Source organism: Prinia subflava, chromosome 5 (assembly GCF_021018805.1).
Source record: "Prinia subflava isolate CZ2003 ecotype Zambia chromosome 5, Cam_Psub_1.2, whole genome shotgun sequence".
Taxonomy (NCBI): Eukaryota; Metazoa; Chordata; class Aves; order Passeriformes; family Cisticolidae; genus Prinia; species Prinia subflava.
In genome coordinates, this window is record NC_086251.1 from 49,163,782 (window position 1) to 49,184,021 (window position 20,240).

Here is a 20,240-nt window from a genome sequence, read left to right on the forward strand (position 1 = left end):
TTCAGCTCTACAGAGCCCCTCAGTTTCCATGAAACGATCCATGTGGAAGAAAGTGCTCAGTGTGAGAGCAGAGCACAGCTCCTGGTGAAGCTGGACCAATGGTGTTTTGCAACCCCCATAGCTCTCAGCAGCTCAGTCTTTACAAGGGAGAGCCATCCCTCTGCTCACAAGCAGCAAGCTCCCCACCATCCTGCCGATGTTCCTTCCCATGAGGTAAAAGGATTCATGCAATATTAGAGGTCCTTCCCTGCAGCTCCCAGTGAGTTTTCTTCCACATTAGCCCAGAGGAATGAAATGTCAGCATTCACAACAGTCTGAATTGCTGCTTCCCAGCTGTCAGCAGGCTTTCTACTCAACAGGTCCCAGCACAGGACCAAAGAACTGCACCTGCAGAGCAGGACTGCACCACCCATGGGGGCAGCTGGAGCAGAGGACGGGGTCAGACCTCCGTGTGCAGACCAGCACGGCTGCATTTGCATGAAGGAGGGGATTCCTCCCTGAGACCTGTCAGACAGGACAGAATCTAAGGCTGTAGCTCTCAGAACTTGAGAGTAGTTTTAAAAAGAGTGACCTCGCCTTGAAAAGTTAAATTAAAAAAACCAAACAGGATGTACCGGATTTAGCAAGGGTGGTGTGGCATGGGGCAGCTACTCCCTCTCTCAAATATAAAAAATATGACAGGATATATAATTAAAGTTAAAATCATTGACTTACATCACAAGAGTCCTAAAGACGAAGCCAGCTAATGGAGTAATGTTATTCTCAGTGGATTGCTAGATAGATGTGCCCTTCTCCAACTACGACTGGTTCAGAACTGACATTTCTGAACTACAATAATCCAGTTCTTGAAAAAGAGCATGCATCTCATTGCAGCTGAAAAACCAACTCATTTTCACATTTACATTTCTCACTACACTTGGCAGTTGTAGAGGGACTGTCCCCTAAAACTCCCCTTGTCACACACATACATACATTTATTTCTAGGCAAACAGTTTCTGAATGCTCAAGCATGAGCTGTGGTGATTCCAAGTTATGCTACTGTGAAACAAAAACTCACAGTGCATTTGCTGGATAGACCCTGACGAGAAGTGGCATTCATTTCCTAGGAGAGGTTTCTATTCCTGGCAACATCCATATCATATTTAAAACTGGCTTCAGTACTCCAGTCATGGAGTAGCCAAGACAGAACATGATGTTATCCTAGTCCTGTTTTTTACAAAAAGTTGAGGGTAATCTAACATGGTTAAGAAGCAGTGGAAAACCTACTGTCATCCAACGGAAAGAAAACCCCTCACACGCTGCCCTCATGCTGCTGCTCTCTGAGCACAAGGAATTTCTGTCAAAACCTCACAGTAACACAGCCCCTCCCCCAACCCACACACAGTCAACCCATGTAAGCAGTCAACAAACGAAACCACAAAAAAGTTATTTCAATATTAAGGAGGAGAAACAACTTTGCTTTGCAAACTGCAGGCATAAAACATCATTGAGTGATTCTGACCAAGCAATTCCTGTATCTAGCACCACAAAGATTATTAAATTTAGCATGGACTCAATGCCCAGGTGGATTTCATAGTAGTCACAACCTGCAATATTGGATTGGGCTGCCTTTTGAGACCTCCTGTCCTCCCTTCGTGCAGGGCAGCCAAATGCTGGCTGAAGCAATCAGCTACAGCACCAGACTTTTGTTCTGGAACCCTTCCCAAGCACCAACAGCATGATTTACACCTGCAAGGTAAAAGTATGATTTCTGACTTACTGGCTGCTTGGGAGGAAGAACAACTGCTGCCTATTTGAGATATGGCAAGATTCGTAACTCCTTTGCAACTTTTTCTAAAGATGTGACTAATGATCAGTGGATAAAAGTTAACCAATCACCAGCATTCACCCCATTTCTGTGGAATCACTGGAACTAAAAGATTGAGCAATACTTCTGGAGATGAAATTGAGCAATACTTCTGGACCCTGATCAGTACAAAAAGGACAAAGGAGATGTAGAGGCTCCTGGAACAGACCTATAGAGCTGTGCAAAGACGTCATTCATACACCAACCTGTAAGAGGAGCAGACCATTAGGGACACCTGTACAGTGGTGAAACAGCTCTATCCCAGGCTCGGTCTCTGGAACCCACTGTGCCATGGAACGTCTCCCCTTAAGCACTGGTGAGATCCTCTGAGCAATTTGTACAAATAATTCTTATCAGTTATTTTCAAATGCATCCAGCTGTTCAAAACTGCTTCCCATCTAATGCCACTTGAATCAGTGTATTAACTCATACTGTGCAGAGCACATTTACACTGTGGAAATCACTTGGCATCTCTATATATATTACTAAATGAGGACAATAACGATGCCTAAGAAATTCTGGCATAGATGCTGAGCAAAACCAACCTTTATCTGTGTGTATGCAGTAACAGTTTCTTGGTAGAGGTAACGAAGAAGCGTATTTCAGAGTGTTAAACAGAACAGACCCAGAACAGCTCCTGCAGTATATCCACAGGTTACAAAAAGCACATTTTAGGAACAGGAAAATGCAAGACAGATTACCTGCAGAAACTTGTAGCTGAACTTCTCCCACAGCACAACTCTTCCCACCTTCTCAGAATCACCCTCCGTGACCCCCAGAACAGCGCCTGGCAGGGTCTGGGAGGCACACACGTTTCAGTGCCACAGAGCCCTTGCCCAGCTCTGCCAGACCCATGGACATGCACAGCACAACCAGGGCTTGCTCTGGTTTGTCTGAGGCTCAGTTCCACTCACGGGATACCTGTACCTTTGGAAGAGGGAAAGGTGAACACCCGACACAGCACACACTTGTCTCAAGCCAGCATCACTCCTCTCCCGCTCTCTCATCCAAGCACAAAACCATTTAGCAAGGAGGGAAGTCAGATTACTGCAGCCTACCACCTCTTCCCCAAATCCTGGAGGAGAAGGGGCAGCTGCAAGGATGCTGGGGGGCACATACGCTGTACCCCCAGCTTGCCCACAGGCTGAATACCCCAATGTGAATTAATGAGATCCAAAGCAACAGCAAGCTGGGTTTTGCTTTTAAAATCTGCTCCAGTTGTGCTGGGCTGGGCTGAAGAGAGGCAGAGGCAGCTTTGTTTCAGCTGTGGTCTTGGAGCCATCTTGCTGCAAGAGCAGATAAATGAATGAGCTGACTGCTCTGCACTATAGCTCTGGGAGCCATGGACATGTCTGGGTTTCCTCTGCAGACCCCGACAGACACAGGCAGAGGTCACCCCTCTGTGACCCACCTGGCACTCACTGGGCCAAATTTCTCTGAGCAGTTATCCCCTAAGTACAGCCCCTGCAGGAGCTGTGTTAGTGCATCTAATAACTCTCCTGGGACATTGCAAGATTTACTTATTTAATATTTGTAATACACTACTGAGAGCTTTTAAAATTATTTTGCAAGTGCGGTGTCTTTCTTAGGATTATCCTATTATTTTGCAATGTTTCTTAATGTACAATTTTCTCTTTGCCAGTCATACTGGGGGTTCAGGGTTCTTTTTAAATTTAAATCTGTTAAAACATTTCTTACAACCACTCCCATTTTACACATTCTTTTAAACTCTACATTTCTAGAACATAGGCTTTTAAATGGTTTCAATATGTCTTGGATTCTTATATTCACGTACTACTTGACTAGTTTCCAGAACCCAGTTCTTACAAAAATAAAAGTACAAAAATGGTCCAGGAAAATTCAAACCACTCACCATTAGGGAGACTATTTTCCAGTTACTGAAATACTTCAAACTTTTCATAACCCTTTTCATTTGGTTCTGGGATTGAATGTGGAAAAAAAAAGAAAAAAAGATTTTAAAAAAGCCCACTGAACTGTATTAAATTTTAGACAAACATGTGGGTGTGGAAGCAATTTTGGTTCTGGGAATTTTATATCTGGGATAATTTAGTAACTTTTCAGCTTCCCTAGATTCTATAAAGAGGGCTCTGAGGAGGTGCTGAGCTGGGAGCTCTGTCTGTCTGCTTCAGATTGGAGCAGAGGTCAGGAGCTGGCACAGACCACAGAGCACTGACCCAAGCCTTTCCAAAACTGAATATTCTTGGTCTACTCCAGGAAGAGCTAATGTGAATTTTGAATCCAGCCAGCCCTAGCAGCCTTCCTGAAAGCATCCAGGAGAGCAGCTGCACCCATGCAGAGCCCAGTTAAACTGCCCAAGTAGGTGCAGGAGCTCTCAAGGTTTCAAATAAAAGGTGTAGTTATTCCCAGTGGCTCAAAACATAATCCTATCACCTTGGCCATCTTCCAACACAGCCCTCTCCTGTGTTATTAGCAGTGAATGTTTATGGCAGTCAGCAATTGTTTGCCCTAATTAACGAGCTAGACTGTGAATAGGGTTTTTTTGAATAAACACATCCATATCCTCATTACAAGCATCCCCTTCAAACAAGGAATGCAACATTATGAGTACACACAGCACTCATCCATATCACAGCCTCTTCCTCTCCCTTACAAAACAGTCCACAGGAAATCTATGGCTAATGCAAGGCATTCTGTCACAACATGATCACACCTGACAATATTCTCTTTGTTACCAAAAACTGAAAAGCAGACACATGTTCTGTGCAGGTTAACTCTTAAAAAAATACCTGATTTTTTTCAGCCATTTGTTTAGAAACTAATTTCAGACTTCGGTGAGAGCCAGTACAAGTGGGATATCTTTTTGTTTCCTAAGACTGCTGGGGAAAATATATAATTTCCAGGTCTAAGAAGCCATCTCCTTAAGTATATAATTTCCAAGTCTAAGAAGCCATTTCCTTAAAAAGGGGGATTGAAATTTAAAATTAGTTTTATACCTGAATGGAATCATAGCATACAAGTAAGGCAGAATTGGGTCCTGGAGCCATCTTCCCTTCTAGGGAATGATAACCAGTTGATCTGATCACAGCATTTTTATTTTTTATCTCAATCTTCAAGTAATTTGGAAGTTAAAAGAGTAAGTGAGGACTCTTAATTACAAATCTCTCCCCATTCCATACGCTCCACACACTAACTTCTGCATTTCCAGGCCACTCTAGGAGACAGGTTGGTCCATCATGATTCCATTAGATAAGTAAAATGCAGGGTTTAATTCTGGTCTACAACTTTTGTTACCATCAAGGAGACAGAGTATCTGTATTAATAGCTGTCTGGTTTAGATTTTGCTTTTCTATCCCCACATTATTGAGGTATAAACAATCTTCAGAGCATTTATTCAGTCAGCCCTCCTGGGAAGTAAGACTATCCTATCCCTTTTACAGATAACAACTTGGGTTCAAAGACACTTTGTTTCTTGCCTCTAAGCAGTAGGGAAATACTTGAAAGGACAAGAACAAAGTTGAAGATTCTGTTAATAAATGCTGCAGAGGGTGATTTTCAGCCTTTTCTAATCTGTACCACTTCAAATGTCTCTGCTGACATGCAGATATCTTTTTAGTGACTTCAAACTTAGTAACAAGAGCCTTCATTTTCCTAGTTACCATTCACAGACACTTTAGTCTGGGAAATCACAGGTTAAACACCTCTGCTCTACAGCTTCAGCAAAGGGAACAGGGAATCTGATGGGGAAATTACCCAAAAGATATCTGTGGGTTTACCAGCAATCCACATCTCCAGCAGCTGGGGACAATTTTCCAAGTAGGTTTGGTTTCAGCTTTTATAAGCTCCCTAAGTTTTACCATCAGTGAGCCAACCAAAAAGCCCTGCAAGCCACCAGCATTAGTTTCACAGTCTCTGGAGACTAATATTTATGTATTCAATTATCTCCCTCACTTGTCCTCACAGACTATGTGATCCCTCAGTACTGGGTGCCAGTCACAGCACTGATATATTGACTAATAAATGTCTGTGGTATCTGCCCCTTGGCTGGAGATCAGTGAACAATTCAGAGTGAATAATATATCTGATAAATCATTCCTCTTTTGCTGCTCATATTATTGTGTAGAGACAACCTAATTTTCTCAAAGGTGTGGTTATCCCTATTTGCCAAACACACTTTGCAGATTAGTTTCGCTCTGCAGACTAGTCCCAAGTAACTCTTCTTGGCAATCCTTAATACCCAGCTGTGCTGCTTGGCTTTGGTTTGGCATCACAACCCCAATGAGAAACTGCCCATCTTCCCTGGCTAGCTGGGAACAGCTCTCCTTGTTTCTGTGCAGCCTGTCACACGGTAGCTCCCAAGGGCCAGAGGCGTGATCAGGACTCCAGAGTGTTAAGCCACATGAGCTGTCCCAGCACCCTCGGTGAGCAGAATTGCCCTACAGTTAAAAGGATAATGCCTCTGTCCCGAAGAGATTACCGAGGACAAGTCGGAAGGGGTTTGGCAATGAAAGCAAGGCATCAGTGTGCACTTAGGGACACGGGGGATGGAGGGAAGAGAGCTGTCAGAGCCTTCAGCTGCATTGTGCAATGCTTCCACCACCCATGCCCTGCAGCCACCCCTTGGAACCAGAGACACTCAGGTGGAGCCCCTCCAGCCCAGGTGGAGCATGTGGCCTCAGCACGGGCTGGATCTCATGGCAGGAAAGGGGATTCACTGCACTGAACCACAGGCTGTCGGGGGGACACCCTGGGGTGGGAGCCCTGCGATTCCCTGGGGAGTCAGTGCAAGGGAGAGGCACTTCCAGGCAAGGAACCACACCAGAGGTGGATAATGCACCTTCAGGAATCCTGTGTTCTGAACCGGTCTATAGTTTTAATTTGGATGCTCAAAGCTACAAGATGTCAGTCTGTCTGCAAGTCTGTATCCTTTCCTATTCCACATCACTGTTTCCACATTTGGATCTTGGGGGGGTTTTTACACATGCAATTTTTTCCCCTTACAAGATCAGTGGTAAAATATTTTTGACTATCATTTGACTATTTCACCTTTGAGTGTGTAACTTGGAGCACTAAACACATGGCTTTTAAACGAATACATCTTTAGATTCGAGTATATACCAGAAATATTTCTTAGAAACCAAGTCACTTACAAGTACTTTACAAGTATGCTCTAAGGGCACAGGTCTTTTGTCCCATTTAAAACAGATGAAGGACTAACTCTCCAAAACAAGATTTCTCAGACATATCTTTCAAAACATTATCTGTTCAGTTATGTTAATGACAGTGAAAGTGACACTTATGGAATTGAAAAAAAAAGTAGCAAGTGGGACAATACTAATTTTAGATACTAAAGCTGTTGATTAGGAGTTATTTTCTTGGGATCAAAGCATATGGTTATGGAAAAATTAGCAGATTTTCATTTTCACGGAACAGAAAAATCCGTTTATATAAAGAAAGAGAAAAATGACCCCTGAAAGAGATGAACAATTGAAATGCTGTCAAGAACACACAGAAGGCTTTACCTAAACAGCAAGTAGCTATACCTAAACAGTCAGCACTCAGTACATAATTAAAAGTAATATTTGCATTAATCTGATAATGTCAGGCTTTATATTGCAAAACAGCACTGCTTTGTGTTCAGAGAAACCCACAGGCAAACAAGGCCTGCCTGCATCCCAAACAAAATACACTATTAGAACTGCCAGCGAGCTCATCCCAAGCTCACAAACAAAGCAGACCACTGCAAAATGCTGGTTATAAATTAATTTCGAGCAGTTGAGAACATTCTTGGAATTGAATTAAACAGGCTGCTTTCTCGTGACTCATTTTTGCCTGAACTCTTGCAGTTTCCACGTCTTGGTCACCCTCCCACAGTGGAGCTCGCCAGGCCGTGTGGGTTAAAGAGCACGGCCACATCTGGCTGCAGCCCCACAGAGCCCTCCAGCCGGCTGGAACAGCCCAGCACTGCCCGGCCCGGCTCCCTGTGCCTCGGGACTCCACAGCGCGGAGGAAGGACGCCTTTTAGCAGGCTTTTATGCCTCATGGGGACCGAAGTCCTGTCGTCTACAAACGCAGAGGGGACCGGAACCTCCTCCTTCCTGATGAGATTCATCAAACCTCAAGCGAAGAGTAATCGGCAGCTGCGTCTGTGAGCAGCCATCCCCCAGTGAGGAGGGCCAGAGAGCCATTTACAGCTGTGGTCACAGATAATTACCCAAGGAAAGCCAAGGCTTTTTCTTCTCACACCTATCATCCACTAGCAACTGCCTTTTAGAAATAGAGTACTGCGAGAAACCAAGGCTCTTTTTCTCATTCCCCCCCCCGTCCCCTTCTGAAGAGATCAGGCAGCTCTGCTCCATTCGGACCCCAAGGGGGCCTCAGGACGTGCAGCTTCTCAGCAAGTTTGAAAATTCCACCCTAAATATTGTGGGACATATCCCTGGGGCTGCCAGAGAGCTAACACAGAGATACATCTAGAGCAACAGGGGTCCACATCAGCCAAGGATTTGTGCACACACACTGGCAGACCTATTCTCAAACACTTGAAAGAAGGAAAAGGTATAAAGCTATAGATTTGTTTAAACCGAGTAATATATAATTCTTCTACAAGGAGTAATAGACATTAAGGCACAAACTCGACTTTTGTCTAAAAGAAATAAAAATATCTCCCCACTAGTCTCCAAAGCTATCTTCTAAAGATAACATAAACACCTGCTGTATTTTAAAGGCATTGCATATCACTGACATTTTTCTCCATTATTTCCCTTTCAATTTACAGATCAGGGCTCAGCAGGTACCTTGCAAAAGGTTGATTCATAAAACAGGAGAAGCCAGTTATTAGCTTCCTGAAGGAAAATATGTCCAGTTCTGATGAGGACAATTGCTGAAGCACCACAGAGCAGAGCATCTGCTAACCTTGTTTGGGTTTAATGAGCACAACGCAAGCAACGGTGTTTATGCAAACTATGCTCCCTGCTTTAAAAATAAATCTGAATTTCTTTAGTCCCCTTTTTTTACCTATTGCACACCCTCAGGTCATGTTTCAACAGTTACACATGCGATCTTAAACCCACACTTCAGGGAAGGGATCACAGCAGTCCCAGTTCAGCAAACATTTTGGGGCTGTAAAAGCTGCTATCACATCTTGAGCACCAGCCACACTCCCAGCTCCCAGCAGACTCTGTGAACTCCACCGACTGTCCCTTATCTCCAGCCCTTCTGGTGCACACCACAGCAGGGATATTTTGGCTTCCTTTCTCCTGCCTCATCAAGGAGTTCCCCATCCCGGCTTGCTGCTCACAAAACAATTTATCAGGCCTTGTTTCACTGCACTGGGCGCTCCCCCTTGGCCCTCCCACCCTTTCCCTGTGGTGCTGGCAGCAGGCAGGAGGGGAGGTGTGGGCTTGCTCTGGAGAAAAGCGCGCGAACGGCTGATCTTGGCGCCCTTCACCAGCTGGGTGCTGCCAGAACTCTCTGTCATGGCTTTCCTGCAGCAGACCACTCACTTCTATTTCCCCTTTCACTAGAATTCAAGTCCTTGAGATTTCAAGACATTTGATATCTTTAACTCTTCCATGTCTCCAGCAAATTTAATGCAAAGCAGAAAATGAGTGCAAAATTTATTAGGAGCCAAAAGATACAGACACACTGCCTGTCACAACTATCTCACTACATTATGAAATAAAAAGTAACCTTTCAAAAAAACCTTACCAAAATCCTGGGAAATCTGGTGAAAAGGGTAGGTAAAAGTCTGTGGTGATTCCATCCAAGTTCCCTGGCGGGTTCCCAGCCTGGCCACTGGGCGTTAGAACAGCAATTCGGCACAGCTGGCAGCACGAGCAAGCCTGGCATGAAGAGAAACCAGTGGCTTCCTCCTCACTAATGCAGGAGGAAGCACAGGACTTCCTCTCTGCCTCCTCCCGTGCTGCCGGAGTGAAAGAGGAGATGGCAATCCAAAGATATATCAGTGCAGAAAAGAAATAAAAAAAAAAGAAAGAAAATAAACCCAGAGCAGGGCATGCTGCCACTGTTTAAAACGTAGGTGAGATTTAAATAGCAATAATCCCCAGAAACTATCTAGTTCAGGTCATCAACTAACAAGCTGATTAATTCCTGTAAGGATTAATGCTTGAAATTATTATGCCTGACAGATGTTTGCTGAATGGGAACTAGTCAAGAATTCACAGGATAAAGACCAGCAAGAAGTAAAAGTGCAGACGGGTACGTCAGAGCTGAGATTCTAGAAATCATTAACTCATGCTCCAACATAATAATAATTTTCCTTATCTTCCACTTCTTTTTTTACTCTCAAAGTCTCTAGCAGGAAATTCCCTTCACAGACTGACACACTAATCTAGATTCTGCTCTCAGTTACAATCATGCAAGACGAAAAAGAGGTGAGCTGATATTTTCAGGAAATACCTCTGCTGCACAATTTGGCAGAATGGAATATACTCTGCAGTCATTAGCTGTCCCTCATGATGCAGCACATGATGAATTCTCCTTTCATAATTCCCCCAAACTATTGGAAAATATAAAGCAGCATTCTCCCTTGATTAATGAAGATCCTGCTGGGTATACCTGCTTTTAGACATCAAATAAAACCCAATGGGTTTGGTCTATCTACCCCACTACCATTTGCATCATCCTAATGGTGTAGATCTAATACACTCCAGGACCAAAATAGGGCCACTTGCTCAAGCTGGTGTAAATCCAAAGCAAGTCCATAAGCCCAATACTCTCTCAAATTTTGCCTGTATGTCATACTTTATACTACACTGAACAGCATTTCTAGAATTACAACTAATATGGAGGAGAGGTGGACAAATCATTGGAAGAAATCAAAACATGAGGGAAAAGTTGGTTTGACTTCTACCTCCAAATTAGAAGCTACAGATTAAAAACAGGGATAAAACAGTGAGCCTCTCCACCCATTTTGGAACCAGGCAACACAAGGGAAGAGCATGGGGAAAAAATGAAGAGAGGAACAAATATGGATGAAAACCTAGGTGGAAGAACAACAGTGGAATGTTTATCAAGCTAACTCTGTGAAGCTGCTAATACAAAGAATTAACTGAAGACCAGTAGCCTCAGAGAGGCTGTGACCCCCCCGACGTGTAATGGTGACCTAAGCCCAGCCAAACAAACAGAATTTTGGTGAAAAAAACCCCAAGGGACAGAAGAGGAAGAGCATCTTAAGAGTTAGCAATGGTGATTGTACCTCTAGAGAGGGAACTGACATACCAGCTATTTTCCAACTGTCTTGTTAGCCTTTTGCTAACATGAATAATCCTTAGAACTACTTGAATATCTCAAAACACATCAGGATAAGAACATCTCAAAACACATAAGCATGCAGACTAAACGATACGATGCCTAGGGGACGTAAACTGGACATTGGTCCACTTATCTGAAAGTCAAATCATGGTTATTTTAGAATAATGTTGTTTGAATGGGGGGTTTAAAGTGCCCGTAAATGAACTCCTTTATGACTTTTCCCTTGCTCTTTCTCTCTTGTAGTATATCCATAGTCACTACAAATTTGCCATAATCCTGATTAAAAGAACAAATAAATATTTTTTAAAAAGCACTGAAACTAGTAGTACTGAGGAAGCAGAGCATATGTGGCTAACAGCAGCTCTGCACAGCAGCTTCTAAAACAAGGTAAGAATCAGTCTCTTTGGCTGACTAATTGAAAAGGCAAAGGAGCTCCCCTGGTGAGTACAGACAGCCACAAGCTAGAGGCAGCAATGAGAGGATCAAACTAACAGTGAAAAACATAGCATTCCCCAGAAAACTTTCTGTAAGTTAGGATCAGAACATATTTAAAATATATAAATACCACATCACCACTTGAGCGTAATTCTATTTAAAGCGAACTTGATTTTATATATCTCCATATTTTTAATCAAAACCAGGTTCAGCAAAATATTCCAAATGTCCCCACAACATCTGACCTGCCATTCTCTTTTTTCCCATACAAAGAAGTTCATTTTCAGTTTTCAGTGAGGGATGAAACTATTTTTCCCCACTCTTCTTGCGTTATGGTAATGGAAAGCATTTGAAGGGCCCTTCTCGGGGCTGACATGTCCAAGTTCAAACACGGATTCAGTTACATCTGTAACTGTGGTAACATCTGCTGTAGCTGTAACTCTTGTAACACATCTGTAGGATGATCTTAGATTACCTGGCAGCCCCTGGGCACTGTGAGGGAAACATTTCTGCAAAGCCAGCGCGGCCCACGGAGTTAAATGACTGCACTGCCCCACTGATTACTTTACTGTAAGGGATACTCTGAGCAGACTGGCCTCATTGCCCACTAACAGTCTGCATCTTCAAGCAGGCAGTGATGTATTTGTCCTCTAACTGCTCAGGAGACAGACACTGTCACCCCAGCAGGGTTGCAAGGGTTATAAATTATAAAGTGTTGTCTGAGCTCTGACAAAGAGCTATGAAACCCCTCAGATAGGAAATAGAGCAGCAGTATAAAAATTTTTCTTCAACCATAGCAATTGTGTTATATATTCTTACTACTCTGCAAATTATATTTCTAACTATATTTTAGTTGTGAATTAGAATAACTTTGGTATAAAGGGACTGTCAGTGCTTCTCACCAAAGAATCTGGCTTGGAATTGCTGAGAAAGGACTTTTCAGAATGGAAACTCATCAAGCCATCAGGTTGTCCTAAGTACTAGACTTGGAGGTACTGGCATGGATAGCACACACAGGTGTCAAGCTCTTGATCTCTGTTTCTGGTTTTATGCAGTTTCACTCTGTGTAAATAATGAATCATTATGAAGAACCTAATCACTATGCACAGCCTAATGATTCAGGTGTCCTTCCTGGCAAGCTGAGCATCTTAAAGGTCTGGCTTAGGTCATCATTATGCTTTAGTCCATTCAGCAAGGAAAAAAAAAAAAGGAAGAAAAAAAAAAAAGGGATTTTGATTTACCAGTTAGTATTAAAAGAAACAAACAAAAAAACCCTCAACCCACACACCATACCAAACTCTGAAAAATATCAGATCTGACCTGAGAAAGACTAAAAGAACCAAGAAGTGGGTTAGCTGCTGATATAGGTGAGAAAAACATCTATTTGCAAATCCCCAAACTAAGGTGTAACCTGCTAGTAGAAATAACAGCACTTCACAAATACCAGTGATAGCTGACACAGGAAGGGCACTATAGAAAACAATTAGCTGCAGAGCACTGAAGCACATCCAGGTAGATTCCTCAGCACTGACTAACTACAACCATTCAACAATAAAAGGACATTAAAAAAAAAAAAAAAAAAAAAAAAAAAAAGGAGGCTGTGACATTTTAAGTATTGGGATTAAATGTGTCGACATGATTACTTATAAAAATAGTTTTTATAAACACCTTCAGCTCTTTCATCAGACAGCAAATACTGCTTCACTCTGCAGACCAGAATGACAGAACCAGCTCTCCTCCATCATGAGGTATTCACAGAATCACAGAATGGCTGAGCTTGGAAGGGACCACTGGAACTCATCTAATCCAATGTCCTTGCTCAGTTTGGGTCTCCTAGTAAAGAATGTTACTCAGGATGTGTCCAGATGGCTTTTGAGTCTCTCCAGAGGAGACTCCACAGCCTCTCTAGGGAACATATCACAATATGCAATAGCTGGACAAGCAAAGACCTGAGGGGAGAAATAAAATGATGCTGAAGGCAAAAATACCTTTAGGGTTGCTGGTAGCTCCATCCCAAACAGGAATTTCTCTTGTAGAAAAAACCAACAAAATCAAACCAACCAACCAACACCAAATAAAACAAACAAAACAAAAACAAACAAACAAACCCAAATAAAACCCAAATAAACAAAAAACCCTAAACAAAGAACAAAACCAACCCAAAGACGCTGGAAATACTTTCCTTCTTGTTAGGCTGCAGACATTCTCTGTAGATTGGCATTTCACACCAGCAGCACAACTAATGGGGTTGGCAGGTTTATAATCTGAGAAGATGAAGGAAAATCCCGGGTTCTGGTAAAGCCAAGGGCAATACTGTCACAGAACCAAGATTTTTACCATGACTCCTGTGGACTTAAAAGACAAGGTAACAAGTAAAATTTTCCTTGGGTGCTCTCTTAATCTGGAGATCTAAATTAATGCGCGTCTGTGGTGTTTACTGAGCCAGTGTTATTAGCCAGTATTAAAGTCTTGTACTTCACACAAAGCCTGTGCTTAACCTGCTGCACCTATAGACAATTCTGCTGACTTACATAAGAAACATCCCCTACATTTGCCAGCTGCTGTCACCTGCCATTCATATAACCACTACCAACAACTCGAGTGCTCACACAAAGACTGTTGCACTAAGAAAAATCAGTCATCTAAGGGAAAGGAAATGCACAGTCTGGGGAAGAACTGACAGCTTCAGAACTGACAGAAATTATTTCTTTTATTTAGTCACAGAAACTTTAAGGCAGGAGTATATTTTCTCACATGACGCTGTCTTTGCACATAACTGATTTGAAAAATGCAGTGGGTACATCTGTGCTTGTACACCTTCCACCTTCAGGCTGCTCCAACAGCAGGGTACAGAGCCTGGATAAAGACCAGCTGTTACACCTCTCCAACTACTCCTCAGTCAGAAAAAACACATGTTTTTATGATACAATTGCCTCATTTTAATGGCAGGAAAATAACAAAAGCATGCAATGCTTTAAATAACATGTCACTTCTGTGTGAGATGGAGATAAAACACAGCCAAAAGTAACCCCTACACTTTTTTCACAGTTTAATTTATTATTGTTGTTGTGTCAGTCCAGATGAGTGAGTAGGCGAGTCAGTGTGTGAGATAATCTTTTAGGGTGAAAACTCCAATCTTGGTTTTTAAATAAAACCAAGTACCCAGATCCACTGTGGGTGGTTTGCTCTGTCACACCTGTGACACCCTCCCATGTGGTACCTACAACACAGCTGCCACACACACCAAGTGCACTCTGTGGGACAAGATTTAGTGTCCCATTTCACAGATGAAGACACTGGTGCTCTCAGCAGCATCTATCTTTCAAATGCAGCCTTTGACAACAACACACAAAGCATCCGACATCACTGGTCCCATTTTAAACACCTCTGACTGTACATACTCCTTCAAGATCACAGAGCTAACTTGTGGCAGCTCACATTAAGGGAGGTTTAGACTGGACATTAGGAAGCATTTCCTGCCTAACAGGGTGGTCAAACACTACAATAGAGAGAGGCAGTCAATGCCCCAAGCCTGTCAGTGTTTGAGGCATTCAGTGCCCTTAAAAATGTGCTTTAACTTTTGCTCAGCCTCAAAGTGGTCAGGCAGCTGCACCAGGTGATTTTTGTAGGTCCCTTCTATTCTTGTTATCATCATAATCAGCCACAAGGGGAGCAGCATGTAGCCTTAGTGAAGTGTGTCTAGGGTTCCCTGGTGACAGGCACTGTATCTACTACGTAGGACAATAAATTCCCAGCACAAGCTATCCCACGTGGGGCTCCCATTCAGCTTGTGCTCCCATGTATTACTGTCACGTTTTCTCAAAAGGCTTTTTGCATAGCACAACTCTAACAGCAGCTATTTCACCTTTAAACACCACTAAATAAACACTAATCAAGAGCAAAACAAACAAGCCACAGCTTGATACGTGAATTCCAATCAAATTACAACCTCCTGGTTCTCCCAGTTTCCTGCTATCTCTCAATTTCTTCCAGTGTGTCTTTTATGCACCTGTCCAGTGATATCCCAAGGCTGAGACTGCCCTGTAATCCTCAGTCTGTTATAGTCAAAGCAGAAATTCCCTTGAAATTCCTTGATATGAAGGACATCATATAAAATCCGTGTCTTTTGTTTAAGTGTAACATAGAAAAGAAGGTTGTAACAGCAGAGACATTAAAAGTCAGTTCTGTCTAAGGGAAAGAAATGTTCCCACACTTCCTTGAAATCAGTGCACTTTCCTTGAAATACTATTAAGCTGTGTGCACAGAGAGAGACATCAAAGACTGCTTATTGCCATGATATGGGGGTGTCAGTGAGAACCACTGCCCCAGTCAGACCTACCATTCTTTCCTCAACACTGAGGTGGGGCCACTTCAGATGCCTGAAGTTAAATACTCCAGGGCTCTACTCTCTGAATAGTTTTTCTGTCATTCAGGCAGTACCATCCTGTGATGCAATTTATCAGCAATACAGGAACATATGATAAGCAACAGTTCATGCTACTTTAAGTCTTCAAAGCAGTGAATCCACAGCAATGTCTAACAGACAGCATACTGCAGAGTCATCAGTCCTTGTGGAAGGCAAGGACTGCCTTGGAGCTCCAGCTCTGCAGAGAAGTGTAAGGAGCAATCCTTGTGTAAAGATCTGCACTTTCAGTTTAAAAGACTCCATTTCCTCAATACTTCAACTGTTAAGCCCTCCACAAACACTGGAAAACAAATAAGAAGAGTAAACTTTCAAACAAAAGAACAAGACTGTGTTTAAGTTGACACTGACAACACTGCAGCTAGTCATGGAAGCATTACAAGAAAAGTCTGCATATGCCAATATCAGCCTCAGGCAATAAAACTGTATTTCAGACCAAAACGCAGAGCAGAATTTAAGGCTGTGTCATTTGGGCCCTATAACTAATCAATATCAGGTTGTTTTGAACTTTAAACATTGCATTTGATGGCAACAGATGACACAATGACACTTACCAGTTTTTCTCGTGTCATTTCAGGCTACTTTAACCAATATAAATAAAAGGCACTAAATTCCCATCACTCAGTTGTTTGCAGAGTAGACTTGCATGATCAAAAGGGACCCTGACACCACCTGTTTTGAATGTTTTAATTTCACAGAATTGCAGCCTGAGAAGAGACATTACAGACCATCAGTAAGAACTACCCTAAAAGGTATTTTCTTTCAAGAGAAGAGTATTCCACTTACTGCACTCCAAAGACAGTGAGAAGGTTTTCAGCCAGACTCAAACGGTTATTGAAGGACCTGGTATTTATTCCTGTTGATTTCAGGTGCCTGATATCTTTGTCTTCATATAGAAAATGTGCCAAGCAAAAAACTCCCTTGCCAGTTATACCTTCTGTTAACATTCCTGGAGCTCAAGAGTTTTTTTCCTGCTACAATGTGTTTTTCTCCTTTCACATGCCCGAATTACCAGTATTCACACTTGGCCCACAGTTCTTATGTGGACATACACAATCCAGTTACAAGGGGACCCTTTCTGAGGACACCATTGGTTCTATATGGTAGAACAAGTTTGAGAGGACACACCAAAGCTGTGCCACAAAACTCCATCTGCAGCTGACAAGAACTCACAGTTAAGAAAACCCAAATCAAAACAGAAATTCAGTATCTTGTCATTGCTAAAAATGGTCTGGGATTTGTCCTGCCAGAACACATTATTTTGAGTCAGGATGAATGATCACTGCTTTTGCTTGGTTTCATGGGAATTATGCTTATATGATGGCAGTCTTGAAACTGTTGGCCAATTTTGTCAAAATAAAATAAATCTAAAGACACTAGCTGAGATCATAGTCCTTCTGTACTTGTGCAAATGTGTGCCCGGCAGAACAAAGACAGGAGTTGTGTCCTGGAGATGCAGGGATGTAAAAAAACAAAGCACACTGTGACCAGGCCAATTCAGGAAATCAGATCTAAAGAGCTCTGTTCCTTGGTTGATTAAAGTATACACTGGACTGTATCAAGAATTTCTGTTCCCATGTTCAAAATGCAACGTATCATATCTGTGTTACTTGTATTCTTTGAAGTTTTAAGGGAGATGTCAGTTCAGGGGCATTTACTTAGAAAATTCTTCTCCCTTTCTCTTTACAGCTTCATTTGCACCAAACATATTATTGCCAAATGGAGGCTGTCAAATATGAATATATCAGTCAGTCACTGAGCTAAAAACTTGGGAAAACTAGCAAGTGTCTGATTTTAGACTTGCTTTTCCCTGTTGGCCTGTTTCTACAAAATTTGCAGGAACTTAGTTACCTTGGAGCTGTTCTCCATATGCCATACTTGGCTGAAACTGGGAAATGGCAAAAAAAATATTACATAAAGGACATATACCAAGACTCATGTGTATACATATACTAAGTGATGGCAAAAAACCTCGTTTCCAACAGCTGCCAATTATCTTTCTGATAATCTTAAAATAATCTTTCTGCAGTGCAGGTGTGGAGCATCCCCTCAGGGAGTGGAACTGCTCTCCAAAGTCATGTGCATGCAGGTACAGCCACATTCTGAGGCCAAGCATCCACAAGTGCATACAACAGTTTTGAAGATGATGTGTAAACAACACACTTGGAGGTAAGGTGTAAGTCCTGAACAAGATGTGAGGAAAAGGGGGAGCAGTGGAACATGGCTGAAGGGAAGAATTAGAGCTATCAGAAGAAATACAAGAGAGGCAAGGACCACAATAACACACCTTGAATGTAGCTAACTCTGTTTTCCTTGGGAATTTGAGGGGATTCCGTATCTGGTGATTCACAAACAACATGGAAACAGCATTGGGTGTAGGGGAAAAGCTGCTTTTATAGAGGGACCATCAGTATTGCCAGACTCCATTTCCTGACAACAAGTTTGTACGGAACAATGTTACTGTGACTCACCAAAAGACGTTTGTTTCTTGTGGAACAAAAAGTCACCACAGGACTGATTGCAATAAGTTACATTTCCTTGAGATCCAACTGGCTCACACATTTGGCAGCCAAAGAGACTGTGCCAAGCTGATGTCCATTTCAACAACTGCAGATTTGAGACACTTCCAGAAAAAGGAGGAAAACACTTGAAGGCAACCAATCAGCTTTTAAAGTTTTGTGGCATTTTTAAAATTCTTTCCTCACAAAACAAGCACTGCGTACAAAGATTTTCAGATGACATGCACCACGCCAAGGGCTGAAAAGTAATATCCAAAACCAGCAGCAATGAAGTGGCAATAGTAGCAGAGTGATTTTACTTTTCATTAATGATTAAAGACAACCAGGCTTAGATTTGAGGCAAAGGAAAAGACAGGCATCCTTGCTCTGATGAACTTGCAAAATAAAGCAGTGTCTTGCAACCATAATTTTCACAATTAGTAATATATACATGCATAATTCCTGGAAATTTCAGTCTGTTAACCTATTTGAGTAGATCTATTTCTATGAATAAAATTTTCCTGGACAAAGATCTAAATTCATACAAGGCCAAGCCAATAAGGATGTGCAAATAAAAGAGATGGCAGAAAGGAAAGTATGAGAAATCAAAGCCTTAGAATTACTTGGGATGTGGAGGAACTTTACATACAGAAGTTATACAGAATGTTAGTTGCTCTTATAATAGAAAAACTGGGAAACTTTCTGACTGTTTAGGAAGAAAACGTGAGACAAGGTCAGACCCCCTTAAGTGGAATCTGAGCCAAGCTAGGATAGGTTTGAAGGGCAGAGAGGCGGGAAGGGAGAAGAGGAACAAGGACCTTGCAAACCGCAGCAGAGTCCTGGCAGTGGGAACCTACAGATGAAGAAATGTGACAGTAAGGCTGAGCAACCGGCTTTGGCAAGAGCCTGACATCTATCTGAGGAAGAAAAGTTGCAGAATGCAGCTAAGTGCTGAACCAGGCTGCCACTCGTTCGCAGATGCGATTTTCCGAAAGAAGCTACACAGAAAAGGCTTTACCCGTTTAGTGTATACTGCTTACGGCGATACGCTGCAGCTACTGCAGCTCCGATATTGCGCGTACCAGGAGCAGACGGGGAGCTCTCACGGAGCTGTCCTGGCAAGGACAAGCCCTGCGGGCGCTCCCGCTCTGCGGCCCGGCGGTCCCGCTTTCCCCGCTACCCGTGCGGCCGGCCCGGGGCCGAGCGGGACCGGGCTGTCCCGGCGGGGTTTCGCCCGGCGCGCCGAGCAACAGGAGGCGGGTCTGGAGCCGGGCGGGCTGACAGGAGCCCCGCCGAGCCCGCCCGCGGCACGGACGGGACGGGACGGTGCAGTGCCAGGCGCCGCCGCCTCGTCGCTTCTCCCTCCCGCAGTCCCCCAATACCCGCAACAGGCCCCGAGCAGCGCAGCAGGGCCCGTCCCACTCACCGCCGCGGCTCCGCCGCCGCCGCTTTCCCCGCGGGCAGCCCCAGCGCCGCGCTGCCGCTCCCCCGCCGCTCGGGCTCTGCCTCAGCCTCGGCGGGGCCGCCCGGCCCCGGCCCCGGCGCTCCGGGGTGCGCGGAGGGCCCGCCCTCGGCGCGGCGGCGCGGCCCGGCGGGCGGTGTTATGTAACCCGGGCCCGCCCGCCCGGCCGCGCCGCCGAGCCCCGCCGAGGGCAGCGGGGCCGCGCCGTCCCTGCTGCGGCCACGGCGGGCGGGCGGCCCTGGGCGCCAGGTGAGCAGCCGAGCCCTGCTATTTTTAGCAGGGTAAGATGCAGCAGAAGAGGAGAAGCTGAGTTTCTCGCAG

General features: G+C 43.7%; 1 protein-coding gene across 1 annotated transcript in view; it reads right to left on the minus strand.

Moving 5' to 3' along the window:
* The window catches only part of SYNE3 (spectrin repeat containing nuclear envelope family member 3), a 66,249-nt gene extending 46,223 nt beyond the window's left edge, over positions 1 to 20,026 (minus strand). Inside the window, exon 1 of the mRNA XM_063399298.1 lies at positions 19,884 to 20,026. The gene's annotated coding sequence lies outside the window, so the exon portion shown is untranslated. The remainder of the gene's footprint in view (positions 1 to 19,883) is intronic.
* Positions 20,027 to 20,240: the final 214 nt, after the last annotated feature.